The 14,414-nt window shown below is 48.1% G+C and overlaps 1 protein-coding gene across 2 annotated transcripts in view; it reads right to left on the reverse strand.

Annotated features, from left to right (window-relative positions):
- The window catches only part of SLC39A11 (solute carrier family 39 member 11), a 367,218-nt gene extending 355,428 nt beyond the window's left edge, over positions 1–11,790 (reverse strand). The window contains exon 1 of one of the 2 annotated variants that reach the window (XM_075845738.1): positions 11,542–11,790. The gene's annotated coding sequence lies outside the window, so the exon portion shown is untranslated. The remainder of the gene's footprint in view (positions 1–11,541) is intronic. The other variant, XM_075845737.1, reaches the window with a different exon arrangement.
- Positions 11,791–14,414: the final 2,624 nt, after the last annotated feature.

A 14,414-nucleotide genomic window follows, 5' to 3' on the forward strand; every position in this document is an offset into this window, starting at 1 on the left:
CCAAGATCGTGTATGCGTTTTTCTTAGCGCTACATCAGGCGCTCATCCCTGTGCTGCTATTCCAGAAGATAAGGCCTCATGCCCACGTCCGTTGTTTTCTTCAGGGTGCTATCCATTTTAACTGATAACACCCGTACGCCTCATGCACACGACCGTGTGCGCCGTCCGAGTTCCAAGTGAAGTTTAGGGTACAGGTGCGAGAGTCTATCCGTTATTTGTCCATCAACACGTACTGGGTTGTTTGTCACCACGTCCGTTTAAGAACTGTCGGCACCGGATAAAGTCACTTTTCGTCCACTTGTTCAGCACAAATCTCTGCTCGACATTACAACATATTCTCTGTATCTTCAGCTCAGGGACACGAGTTTCAACAGGCAAAGAAGAGGAGCAGCGGTGAGAGAACGAGACACTATTCCAGATTCATCAGCTAACACCGTCCTCTGAAGTGATTCTCAGCAGTATCAGATCTCACACAGACGCCATTGCCAGTGTGGGCACCAGGTTATACAGGGCACTTATTTGAGGTGCTGCCCGGCTCCACGACTCCTCTCCCTGTTCATCTTTTTCTTATCGGCCCCTTCTCTGGGGTGACTTTATCTCTCTCACCAATCCTCTGCTCCAGTGCTCCTCCTGGTCCTGGCTCCTCCTGGTTCTGGCTCCTCCCCTGAGCCTCCTCTCTCCACATGCGTTTTACATTGCCCACCCAGTCCTACACTTCCTGTCAGACGCTCTCTCTCTTAAAGGGGTTGTCCGAGATACCATCATATTTTCAAAAACCCCTTTAATGCATGTAAGTTATAAATGTAAATACATTTGTAATATACTTACGTTTTCCAAAGTGGCCCCGTTTCCAGATCCTGCCGTGGGGAACTTGACGGGTGACGTCACTCTCTGCACTAGCTCTGCCGCTTTGTTGATCTTGAATTCTTTGCCGGGTATACGACACGTCACTTGTGACGTGGTGTATATCGGCTTGTTCTGCTTCACAGCCCGTAACGTGCATGCGCTGTCACTTCTGTTCTCGCGGTCTCTGCTGTTCTCGCGGTCCCTGCTGTTCTCGCGGTCCCTGCTGTTCTCGCGGTCCCTGCTGTTCTCGCGGTCCCTGCTGTTCTCGAGATAACAGCAGGGGCCGCGCATGCGCGTTACAACAGAACAAGCCGATATACATCACGTCACAAGTCGTATACCCGGCAAAAAATTCAAGATCAGCAAAGCGGCCAGAGCCAGTGCAGAGAGTGACGTCACCCGTCAAGTTCCCCACGGCAGGATCTGGAAACGGGGCCACTTTGGAAAACGTAAGTATATTACAAATGTATTTACATTTATAACTTACATGCATTAAAGGGGTTTTTGAAAATACGATGGTATCTCGGACAACCCCTTTAAAGGGAATGTGTCGCTAGAAATGTTTATTTTTTTCAGTTAAACAGTTAGTATATAAATGATTACACATTGTTTTAATTTTTTAAAATTTTTCACAAGTCAGGAAATATTATAAATTAGATTCTAAATTTATAACATTTCCATGTGCTGGTCACTAGAGGGAGCAATTCCCAAAATTGCAGCATGGTCACTGGTAAAGCAACCTCATTGCTTTATGCTGCAAATTTGGGGTAGACACACTCGCTCTAGTGTCCTCACACAATCCCCCCCCCCTTATCCTGGCTAGTGCGAGGAGAAGGAGGGGGTTGAATCTTCAAACGACCTACACTGTGTGCCGCAATTTTCTGAGCTAATGCACAGTGTAGGAGGATTAGATACAGTGGTAATCAGACAGTATAACACGAACATACACGAACGTAAAACACACATCACATACACAAACATAACTTACCTGCTCCTGCTGCCGCCTCCGCTCCTATTCCTTGCGTCTTCGCTGCCTTGAACATATAGCGGGAAGCCGCGGCCGGAAATAGTCATCTTACGGTCCGGCCGCGGCTTCCGGTCCACTTGAAAATGGCGCCGGATTTTGCTCTGCCAAAGACCTTCCTTTTGGTCCGTGGGAGCGGCGCATGCTCCGTTCCCACACAGACGGCGTACGCTATAGTGAATGGAACGGCTCCCGTTCGCATTCTCTATGGGGTTGTATGTGCCGTATTCCATCTCTGTATGTGTCATTAATCGACACATACAGAGATGAAAAAAAAAAAAAATGGCAGCCCCCATGGCAATATTATATAATTATTTTTTTTTTTTTCGTGACACCTTCCCTTTAAGCTACTGGTTCTGCAGGGACACCTAGTGGCTGCTAATAACATGGCAGGCATACACTAAATACAGAAAAAGTTCCAACCAACATGAAAGATGCACAGGGAAGACAGTTCAATTTAAACGGGGCAGTTTCACCCCCTTCTACTGTGCCACAGTTCCCACTGTAGATAATGCCCACATAGGACCAGTGCCCACGTATTACCACAGTGCCCATACAAAGTGCCAGCGCCCATATAGTGTCACAGTGCCCATGTAGAACGCGCCACCCCCTGTAGATAGCACCACACCACCTTGTAGATAGCGCCCCCTGTAGATAGCACCAGTGTAAGGACATGATCACACGCAAAATAAAAAATGGCTGAAAATGAGCGGTTGTCTCTCAGTCTGATTTTCAGCTGTTTTTGTAGCAGCTGAAAACTTATGAGGCTTTTTTTGGAGTCGTTTTTAGAGCTGTTTTTCAATTGACACAAATGAAAAACATCTCCAAAAGCGGCTCAGGAAGAGTCATGCTCCTTTTTAATGGAGCGTTTTTTTACACGTCGTTTTTTAAAACAGCAGCGTAAAAGAAACGCCCCGTCAGAACTAAACGTCGTTTTTCCCATTGAATTCAAAGGTTAGATGTTTGTAGGCATTTAGCTGCCGTTTTTCAAGGCGTATTTCGAGGCATTTACACCCCGAAATACGCCTGAAAACGATGCGTGGGAACATACCCCAAGGCTACATTCGCACGGACGTTTTCAGAGCAATGAAGTTCTATGGGTGTATTCACACGCCCGTTTTTTTTTTTTACAGCCCGTGAATACCAGCTGTCAAAAAACAGGACATGTACTATTTTTAGCCAATTTCATGGACAGTGGCGTCAGGGGCTCTCCCTGCCCCCCCCCAGTAGATAGCACCCCCTGCCAGTAGCACCATTATAGCTCCCTGTAGGAGCAGAATCCCGGGCAGCCAGACCCCGCTCTGGCTGGGGATTCCGCTCCTGGAGAAGCCCCCGGCGTCACTATCCATATATGGACAGTGACGTCAAGGGGTTACTCCTGGAGCGGAATCCCCGGCCAGAGCTTTGCCGACGCTCTGGTCGGGGATTTCCCTCCTGTCAATATCCATATATGGACAGAGACGTCAGGTGGTTATATGTAGTTAATATGTGGCCACTGTGGTACTATCTAAAGTGGGTACTGGCCCTATGTGGGCATTATCTACAGTGGGCACTAGCATTATCTACAGGGACATTGCAGCACTATCTACATGGGCACTCTGGTGTTTTCAGGGGGTTGGGACAAAAAAAACAAAAAAAAAACCTGACAAATTAAATCCATCCTTTTTTTTAAATGGCCATGAAAAACGTAACTTTGCTCCATTTTGTATTCGGACAACTGAATAGGATGAAGATAAACTTTAGAGACGGATGTGTATATATTACTACAGCGTTCTCCACTGCGATCATTATATCTTAAGTAAAAAAATCAGTTCTCGCAGCGGTTGTGGGACGCGCTTTGTTCCCTTCTGTTGAGCGCACCTCAGAATCACGTCTTCTTAGTTCTACAATAACAGCATGACATTCATTTACATCCTCCATATTTGTCTCTCACCTACCCAACCCTGGGGCAGTATTATCATATCAATCTCATCCAGAGTACACGCTGTATGCTGCAGGGTACTGGGCCGATCATAACAATGGGGCACTTCTCCATCACACGACATCTTCTGCGACCATCTCCGTAACATGAGGTTGTAGACCTTCCTTTATAGAAGGTCCGTAATCCAGACTGTCTGCATTATACATACCCAAACCCATAAGTGGCTGGGGGAAAAAGGTTAACTGAATGAATATACACCACACAATTGCGACCGCTTAACGTGGGTTGACTCGGGGTCGGCCACAGCTTTATTATAACATTTTCCAGCTTTGAAATGAACAGGATGGTAGGGACTACCAGGATAACATGTAAAAAGGCCTGCATTCTTGATGTAAATAATTGACTCGGAGACTTCAATGTGGGTATAAAGTGGGGGTAGACCACAGCGTTATTATAATATGGAGGAAACCTTCTCCGTAGCCAGCTACGGATGAATTTACTCTTCTTCAAAATACGGTCACCTCGCATGTGCCGCAGCCGCGGTGGTCACGTCTTTGTTGACACGGCAGGTGACTGTTCTCCGATACTCCCCTAACTTAAACAGACAAGGTCCTTCCACACCGCCACAGCAGCCAGGTCCAACCCTACACCGAGCTCCTACCCACACTAGCCCGGAGAAAGAGTCCTCTCAATGGCGTCCTGCAAACTGGACAGAAAAATGTCCAGGCTGATGTCGTTCAAGTGAGCTCTTGAAGCCTCAATCGACCCTTAGTCCTAACATGTCTAGACACCCGCATATTGACCAAATGCCTAGCCCTTTCGATGGCTGTGTGATTGCAAACACCGTTCCATAGAACCCTGGGGACGATCTCCGACCAAACTAGCAGTAGATCATGTAGTAAAGTCAGTCCGTATTCACGATATAAGTTCCTCAAAATCTGAGGCGTTAACGCCAGATTTTGCCAAACACTTCTTGAAAACGTTTGCAAACTGGAATTTAGTTAAAAAGGAGGAGCCGTCGTGGTGGAGCAAGAAACTGGGACCAGACGAACGAGCTGTGGCATAGCTAGAAATATAGCTTAAAAATCGACAACCAAGGGCCTCTGCCATACACATCCATTTTAGAATGGCTAAACCGGACCCTGACCGAGTCCTGAAGGATGACTACATCCTCGCTCAGAAGGCCCGACGCCTGTGACCGTGAACCCAACTCACTTACTCGCAAGGCGCAAGAGAATGCCAAGGTGAATCAACAAAGTCTCGTATGGCGATATATAGACACCTGAGGTGCTAACGACCAAATGCTGCAAACAAAAAACCGGCCTACAAAAATATCTAACGACGCTTTCTCTTTTTCCCAACCTCTTAAGATCAATGAAAAAAAATTGGATTCTTCGTGGCGTCTGCCAAACCTAATAATTTAAAAGCAAGAGCCACACCCGATAAATGCTTTTGCGCAACGCACGGGGACACACCCCTGTAGCGCAACCAGGACAAATAAAAAACAGTGATACCCAGACAATGAGGAGGAGGAGAGAGGTAAATCCTGTCAGCACAAGAGAGCCATTCCCACCATGCCTTACCATGGTTGTTCCATGTAGCCGGAGCAACTGAGGTGTGAACCAAGGGAGTCAGCTGTTCACCGGCAGATACAAAGGAAGGAAGGAAGGGCACGGCTAACCCTCCGGTAACCAGGGGTGCAGGTCCCTGAAACGATGCCACTGTAAATGAGACAAAGCATCAGCATCAGGCACGTCTTGAGAACCAGGTTAAACGTTAAGTACATGAAAACAAGAAGTCTCGAAGCCGGTACGGGAGGAGAACTTGAGGAAAGTTTATTTAAAGCAACAACAGTACTCTCATTGTCTGACCAGAACGGTATCCTCTTAATACGCATCTCAGCACCCCATATTTCCAGCGACACTACTATAGGGAATAGCTCAAGTAAGGGTTAATTCTTCATAAAACCCTTCTCAACCCAATCCGGAGGCCAAGATCGCGCAGACCACTTAAAACCAAAAATGGCCCCGAAACCCAAAGACCCGAAGCACCCGTGTACAATTCCAAATCGTTGTCCATCTCATGTTCAGGAAAACAAGAGAGCCCGTCGTGGTCGGACAAACTTTTGCCATATCCTCAAACACTCTTTTAAAGCTGCTGACAGCCGTATATAAATGTTTTTTTTTTTTATCCCAGCCGTTGCCAATGATATCCAACGCCAAAAAACTCTAAATATATGTGACATGCAAGGTCAGTTGGCCCAACAGGGATTGTAACTCTCTCAAAGTGACATTACGAACCGTGAGACCGTGGCATATACAATCCTTAAGATGAGATAACTTATCCTCAGGCAAGCGAAGGACCATTCGTTCCTTATCAATCATGATACCCAGGAATGACAAACGAGTAGTCGGGACCTCCGTCAAGGCCCTCCTCAGCCAAGTGGACACCGAAAAGGGGACATGAAATAACGAAAAAAAGAGTTTAAAGTATAACCACATATAGATGAACTTTTGGGGCCCACGAATAAGAAATAGTCGAGGTAATGTAATAACGCAGTATTGCCGGTCTCAGATTTAACCACCCATTCAAGAAAAGTGCTAAACCTCTCGAAGTAAGTAACGACAAGAAATAGAGCAACCCATGAGCAAACAAAGATACACATAATACAGACCATCCAATTGACAACCCAGGAGATGAAAACAGTCAGGATGGACAGAGAGTAGTTGAAAGGCGGATTATATAACGGATTTTGCCAAAAGGGCTCCAGGGCCTGCCCTAGAGACCACCTGAATGGCCCAGTCGAAAGAAACATATGACACAACCGACTCTTTAGGGATGCCATCATTGACTAATTCACCACCTGGGAAGGTCAAGTGATGGATGAGCCTGTATTTGCCAGGATCCTTTTTTGGAACTACACCCAAAGAAGATATCCAAAGATTCTCCAATGGGGGCTCGTAAATGGGCCAGCTACACTGCCCATGCTGACCTCTTTATTTAATTTTTCCTGTGCAACATTTGGGAATTCCCGAACAGATTTGAAATTAGCCGAAAAAACATGCCCAACATGCGGTATATAAAAACACTCTGAGAATCCATTCGGCCTCCTCTGTCCTGTGATACCTGTCCAGCCACAGGTGCATCTTTTGTATGCTCACCGGAGTCCTCCGGGTCTGGCCGGCAACTTACCTTTCTTGAAACAATGCAAGGCTTTGTGGGAACCACAGCGTAGAGAACATCCGTGCTTGAATTTATATAAGGGGGCCTACCCGCCGCCGCGGACTCAGAATGTCCCGCAGCGGCGGATGTCTGACAGGGATTAGACGGTTTTTGAGACAACGCAAGTTGAATCCAAACGTCAGTGGCCTTGGGAGGACCAGCCGACTTACGGCCGTAGTGCCAGACGTCGTCTGAATTCCTCATATCTCCACCATGTCGTGCCTTCATGTAACTTATAACCTGAATAAATCGTATACAAATAAGTAAACAATTCAAAAACCTTAGCCGGATGTTTTTGCCAAACTATGCTAGACAGAATAGCGAAGGCTTGTATCCAGTTCTCAAAAGTTTCACATCCTTTGGCTTCTTATCCTCTGTTTTCTCAAATCTCCTCTCTGGTCAACTGGTCAGGAGACACTAGTCACCATAAATCCACGAATTCACATTTCTCCATCTTTTTCCCTTGTATCAGTAGATAAATGTGTCCCCAGAGGGGCCACTCCACAAAAATATGAATCTCGAAATAACAAACCCGTATTAACCGGGCCCTGCTCAGGCTGCACCCTAGTCGCCACTGGAGGATGCACTGAGGGGCTAGGACCATCCACTTTCGATAACATGCTGTAATGTCCGTGGCTGCGGGCTGTCAGTTCCGTTTACCCCGACAGCCGCAGCCATAAGTCGGCAAGTGCTGGCCCCAGCCTCCTCCTCAGGAGAAGCCAGCCCTCGCGTCTACTCAGAACAGCCAGATCCCGTAGGGTGCGCGTGCACGCTAGTGCCCGCTCTTAAAAGGTCAGCGCACGCACCGGACCTCGTTCATGAACCTTGACCCGTGAGTACTCTGGACTATAAGAGGGGTCCAGCCCCCTAGTTCTATGCCTGTGCTTTGTTGTGTATTCCTAGTCTGTCTTGCATATTGCCCCCTAGTGTTTCCTGCTCCCAGTGTGCCTGGTTCCTGTATCCTATAACTTGTATCCTGATCTAGTGCCGTGCTGCGTTGTATACCACGCCTGTTCTGCTTCTCCACACCGGACGTCCACCTGCTGCCAAGTTTCTGCCAAGCCTGCCTTGCTACTTTCCGAGCTGCCACAGGTACCCTATACGAACTATAGACTTTGACCTGTGTCCTGTTGGCCAGCTGCATTACCGCCAAGACGGTACGGCCCAGTGGGTCCACAAACCCTTTGTGACACATGCTTTTTAAAAAATAAAAAATATCACCCCCACCACTAGTGGCGGCCTTATTCCGAGCTTGTACACAGGACAACACACCGGTTAGACACGTGGAGGGTAGTGCATCAGGAGTCGGCACGGTAGGCTGCAGATAGCAGGCTCTCCTGCCCCCGGTTGTCGGACCATCTACTCCGCCGATGTCTCCGGCACCCATCCAAATGCCTCGTGTGTCGACTTTCCTTACTACTGACAGACGATGAAGAGGAATGATGACCAGTCCAACCCCTGCGGGAACGTCTCCTGCTATGTCTGCTTCTGGAACGTCGCCTATGAGCGCGCCTACGTTCTCCACTACAAGAGCGTCTATGAGAGGGACTACGCCTTTTATTCCTACTAGCAGGAACATGATCTGACCCAGCTTCAGACAGGGTAGGACTATGCACATATCGGGACCCATCTCTTCGGGGACCTGACCCCATCCATCAATGGGGACCTGAGCGCCAAATATAGGCGTGCCAAGCTCGCAATAAAAAAAAAGTCATCCGAGCTACGAATGACCGGTGAGCCTTGCTCAGCATGTGAATCATCATCATCCCGAATTTGTTGTAACACCTGCCTATTGCCAATAGGTGGATTTTGAGAGGGTGCAGAAGTAACATCCTGAGGAGGTGGGGGTGTTCTTACCCCGACCAAACCATCTTACCAGTCTACCAGGCCGCTTTTCAGCAGGCTGCTCGCTAGAAGCATCTACAGCCATGCTGTATATCCCTCCTACTATGTCGCAGCCGGGGGAGGGGTTGGGGGGTGACTGGAGAAAATTACAAAGTACCGCACCCTCCTCCCTTGAGCTAAATCGCAGAGCGGTCACGTGACCCAGTGGTGACAGTCACCGCCGGATCGGAGCTAGGCACGGCCCAAGGGGCTCTACATGGCACTCTGCCTCTCCGATGTGGCAGAGCAGGAAAAGGGCTCAGACGGGAGGGGGAGGGGGGGGGGTGGCAGCACCACACAGGCCACGTCTGACTACTCGCACCCCACCCGGACGCATCAGCCATGGACCGGTGGGGGCAGCAGGCAAAGTAGCAAGCTAGTCAGCTCCCTATCCAATTTCTCCTTCAGGAGAGTGAACAGTGCTGCATCAGCCATCTTACTCGGAGGAGCAAAATTTAAGGCCTCATATGTGATGTTCAGGAGGCAAGAGAACGCCCCCAATCTGAGGATTTCAAACGATTGACTGAAAGACATTTTATCAGTCCGATTCCCCCAACACCGACCAGAAGTAACCCCCCAAAAAAGTGCCGCATCTGCAGAAAAGATGGGCGTCACAAAGGTTCCTGTTTTTTTGTCCCTTACAACCGGCCTGTGAATTCACCCATGTTATAAAAAATCCCGTACTGTACTGAATTATTAGATTTTAGATTATTAGTTGAAAATATAGTTTTATTTTTCCCCTTAGTTTACTCCAGGGGTGAGGAAGGGAATGGCCGCGGGGGTCGGGTGGGGTGTCATGTTTGCATATTTTCTAGTGTTCGACTACCGGAAGGCTCCATTTACATAAAACTGCAATTTCTTATTTTGTGAAACCAAAATAAAAATAAAAATTCACATTCTACCCCTAGATGAATATTTTGGGATCTTTGGAGCAGACATTTGGAGAGTGTTATAGAAACTCAGCTGAACTTTGTAGAAATGTGATTTGTGAAATTATCTTCTTCTATTGTTCGCCCTCCGACATCTCTATGGGAAGAATAAGGCTCACATATTTGGTGTCCCGCGCCCGGGAGAAGTGGCGGAATGTGAAATAAGACACATTCTACCCGTGGTCCATACTGTGTGTGATCACTGTTTGCACAAAATGACATTTCCTAAATTCTTGCATTTTTTTTCCCAATTTTTCCCCACTTTAAAGAAAAAAAAGATACATTATTTATACTGACAAATGCCATTAAAACAAAGCCCTTTCTGTCCTTTATAAGGAGTGTAAAATTCAAAGATAAACTTTATTCACTTGCAGTTATATTCATCTAAAGAAGCGCATAGAAAAATTGGTTTAACCCATTAATGACCAGGCTGTTTTACAGCTAAATGACCAGAGAAAATGTCACAAATATCGGGTTAGTTATGTGAAGATTGAGAAATTTACTTTTACTAAATAAAAACAGCATCCTAACAATTACATAAAATATTGCAGTTTTATAGTTCGCCACCAGAGGGCAGCAAATAAAATATAAACATTGCTGTCACATACTATTTATCAGTTTTATTTTTTGCCACTAGGTGGAGACACCATTAACCAGCTTATGGCGTCACAGCCCAAGTCCTCCCCATTATATACAGAATGCCATTGTTACCACTGAAATGAAAATCTAATTTAGAGACTTGATTATTATCATTTATACATTTATTATTAACATGTATATAGGTGTGACTTCTGTGGAATGATGGACGGTATTAAATGATTATTACATTTATATATAATCTATATGTTGGAGGGTGCATGGGGAGCCACAGTGGCTAATTTATCAAGTCTGGTTTGCAACTAAATAGTCCACACCAGGAGAAATTGCAGCCCCCTTTATACAGGTACAATAATGTAGCCGACACAGTTGATTCAATGTTCACACTTTACTGGAGATAAACTCTCTTGGAGAGGCAGAATTCTTGAACGTTACAAATGCAATAACACAGTCTCTTAATAAACGCAACTACATACATTGGCTGACAACCTGGTCATTACCAGCCCTCGACGGCTCCCGCCCCGCATGGCAATCCAGCATTTATATCAATTCAGCGGCTCCCGCTCCGCTTGGCAATCCAGCACTGAGGCCTATTCAGCGGCTCCCACCCCGCTTGGCAATCCAGCACTGAAGCCTATTCAGCGGCTCCCACCCCGCTTGGCAATCCAGCACTTAGGCCTATTCAGCAGCTCCCACCCCGCTTGGCAATCCAGCCCTTAGGCCTATTCAGCGGCTCCCGCCCCGCTTGGCAATCCAGCATTTATATCTATTCAGCAGCTCCCGCCCCGCTTGGCATATCTAGCACTTAGGCCTATTCAGCGGCTCCCGCCCCGCTTGGCAATCCAGCATTTATATCTATTCAGCGGCTCCCGCCCCGCATGGCATATCTAGCACTTAGGCATATTCAGCGGCTCCCGCTTGGCAATCTGGCTGATTACAGCCCTTGGCGGCTCCCGCCCCGTCTGGCATACAGTTCGAGCAGTACTCCGTGGCTTATGCCCTGTTTAGCAATCTGGGTATTCACAGTCCTTGGCGGCTCCCGCCCCACCTGGCATATCTAGGCACTGCACATACACCCTTATCTGTGATCCGGGCGGCCATCTATTGTGGTCACTTACTTTACTCGTGTCCTCAGACCAGTCTTTGGCTATCAAAGGGGAGGACAAGTCTTTGCTGCTCACTGCTCCATGTGTTCCATAAACTGGCTTGAATCCCCATGTCATTACACAGACCTAGTTGTAGCAGCACCGCTCAGTACTCTGGGTTTTCAGGTCCCTCACTCCAGCCCTTGCCACGTGTGTATATTGCAGCTCACCCGCTTACTCCAAGGTGTCAGTGTTTGGGCCTCATCGCTCACACACTCTGAGCAGCCCCTCTCAGTCTTTCTCCACTCACACTGCACGTCACTTCCTCCTTCCTGCTTTCTATCTCTTCCTGCCAGGATGGAGCCACCTAGTGGCCTAAGTAAATTATTACAGCTGATACACACAATACATACACGGCAAAACAAATAGACAATGGAACAGACTTAATAAAAAGCATAAACTCAGTTCTTTTACGTAAGGGGAAGTACAGTGTTCGACCCCCTTACATATATAACAAATTTTCAATCTTTATTCTAGCTGCATTCACAATTCTGCTGGTTGTTATTGGAAACTGTCAGCAAGCTTGTTGTCAGACACCTCCTTAACAGCATAACTAAGCTCCTATAACGTAGAGGGATTGGTTTTCCTACACACGATTACTGAACATTGCCAGATGTGAAGACAACGCTTCCCAGTATACAAATCATCATACACTGAGCGAGCAGGGAATGCTGGGAGATCTCTGCTCTGAAGAATGCAGAATTGTAAACGGTAGGGGCGACTAGTCGCAGACGTGGCAGACTAGTCGCAGATATTTCTGTCCCATGGGGTTTGCAGAAATCTATGCAATCCCATTCAGATGTATGCAAAGGACATTTCTGAAATTTCTGCAACAAACCTGCCGCGCAAGAATTTTCAAGTTATAATTCTCTCATTATCAATACACAAGGTACCGGCTGTTTCTGCAGCCCACTATTATTATTATTATGGACTTTTATACACATTGGAAGTGTTGGCTGAAAGATCATCTTGTACAACAGCTGGCACCGCTTATCTCCGGGAAAACCAAAGATTCAGAAGGGAAAATGTACCTAATCAGATCACTTCTACTTGCGATAATAGCACAGTGTCTGCTGGTGGTCACCTATGCAGAGGCATAGCAAAGTTCTCCAGCACTCGGGGCAAAGATTCAGATTGGCACCCCCCCAACATCTCCTTCCCCCTCGCCATGTTTGCTTTCTCTTCCAGTCAATGAGGTGTAATTTGTTTTAACTTTTTATTTTAATGTAACTCGAGCATAAAACCATTTGTACATTTTACAAGCGATATAGTTCTATAAAGGGAGGTACCATAACAATAAATTATAAGAAAATAAATTAAAGAGGCCACACACAGCCCCCTCTTGTAGATGGCGCCACACTGCCCACCTTGTAGATGGTGCCCCACTGCCCCCCTTCAGATGCTGCCCCACTTCAGATGCTGCCACACTGCCCCCCTTCAGATGCTGCCACATTGCCCCCCTTCAGATGCTGCCACACTGCCCCCCCTTCAGATGCTGCCACACTGCCCCCCCTTCAGATGCTGCCACACTGCCCCCCTTCAGATGCTGCCACACTGCCCCCCCTTCAGATGCCGCCACACAGCCACCCTGTAGATGCTGCCACACAGCCCCCCCAGTAGATGGTGCCACACCACCCTTATAGATGATGCCACACAGCCCCCCTTGTTGATGATGCCACACAGCCCCCCTTGTTGATGCCACACAGCCCCCGTTGTTTATGATGCCACACAGCCCCCCACTTGTAGATAGTGCCACACAGCCCCACATTAGATGGTGACACAGCCCCCCTTCAGATGATGCCACACAGCCCTCCCGTGCAGACGATGCCACACAGTCCCTCCTTTGTAAATGGTGCCACATAGCCCCCTTGCAAATCGTGCCATACTGCCCCCCGTAGATGGTGCCACACAGCCCCCCCTTTGTAGAAAAAACAAAACAAAAAAAACGTACCTAGCCCTGCTCCGAGACCATTGCATCATCCGGTAGATAGTGCCACACATAGCCCCCTGTAGATAGCGCCACACAGCACCCCTCTTGTAGATAATGACACACACAGCCCTCCCCTTGTAGATGGTGCCACACTGCCCACCTTGTAGTTGCGGCCACACTGCCCCCCCTGTAGATGCTGCCACACTGCATCCCCTGTAGATGCTTCCACACAGCCCTTGTAGATGATGCCACACAGCCCCCCTTGTAGATAGTGCCACACAGCCCCCCATTAGATGGTGACACAGCCCCCCTTCAGATGATGCCACACAGCCCTCCCGTGCAGACGATGCCACACAGCCCTCCCGTGCAGACGATGCCACACAGCCCTCCCGTGCAGACGGTGCCACACAGTCCCCCCCTTGTAAATGGTGCCACACAGCCCCCCTTGCAAATCGTGCCTTACTGCCCCCCATAGATGGTGCCACACAGCCCCCCCCTTTGTAGAAAAAAAACCCCAAAATTATTTACCTAGCCCTGCTCCGAGACCATTGCATCATCCGGTAGATAGTGCCAAACACAGCCCCCCTGTAGAGAGAGAGACACACACACAGCCCACTGTTGAGAGCGCCACACACAGCCCCCCTTTAAAAAGTGCCACATACAGCCGTCCCCTGTAGATTGCACCACACACAGCCACCCTGTAAATAGCGCCACACACAGCCGTCCCCCTTGCAGATAGTGACACACACAGCCCTCCCCTTGCAGATAGCGCCACACACAGCCCTCCTTCAGATGGTGCCACACAGCCCCCCTTCAGATGCCACACAGCCCTCCCCCTGTAGATAGCGCCACACACAGCCCTCTCCCTATAGATAGCGCCACACACAGCCCTCCCCTAGTAGATAGTGACACACAC

This window comes from Rhinoderma darwinii, chromosome 13 (genome assembly GCF_050947455.1).
Source record: "Rhinoderma darwinii isolate aRhiDar2 chromosome 13, aRhiDar2.hap1, whole genome shotgun sequence".
NCBI lineage: Eukaryota > Metazoa > Chordata > Amphibia > Anura > Rhinodermatidae > Rhinoderma > Rhinoderma darwinii.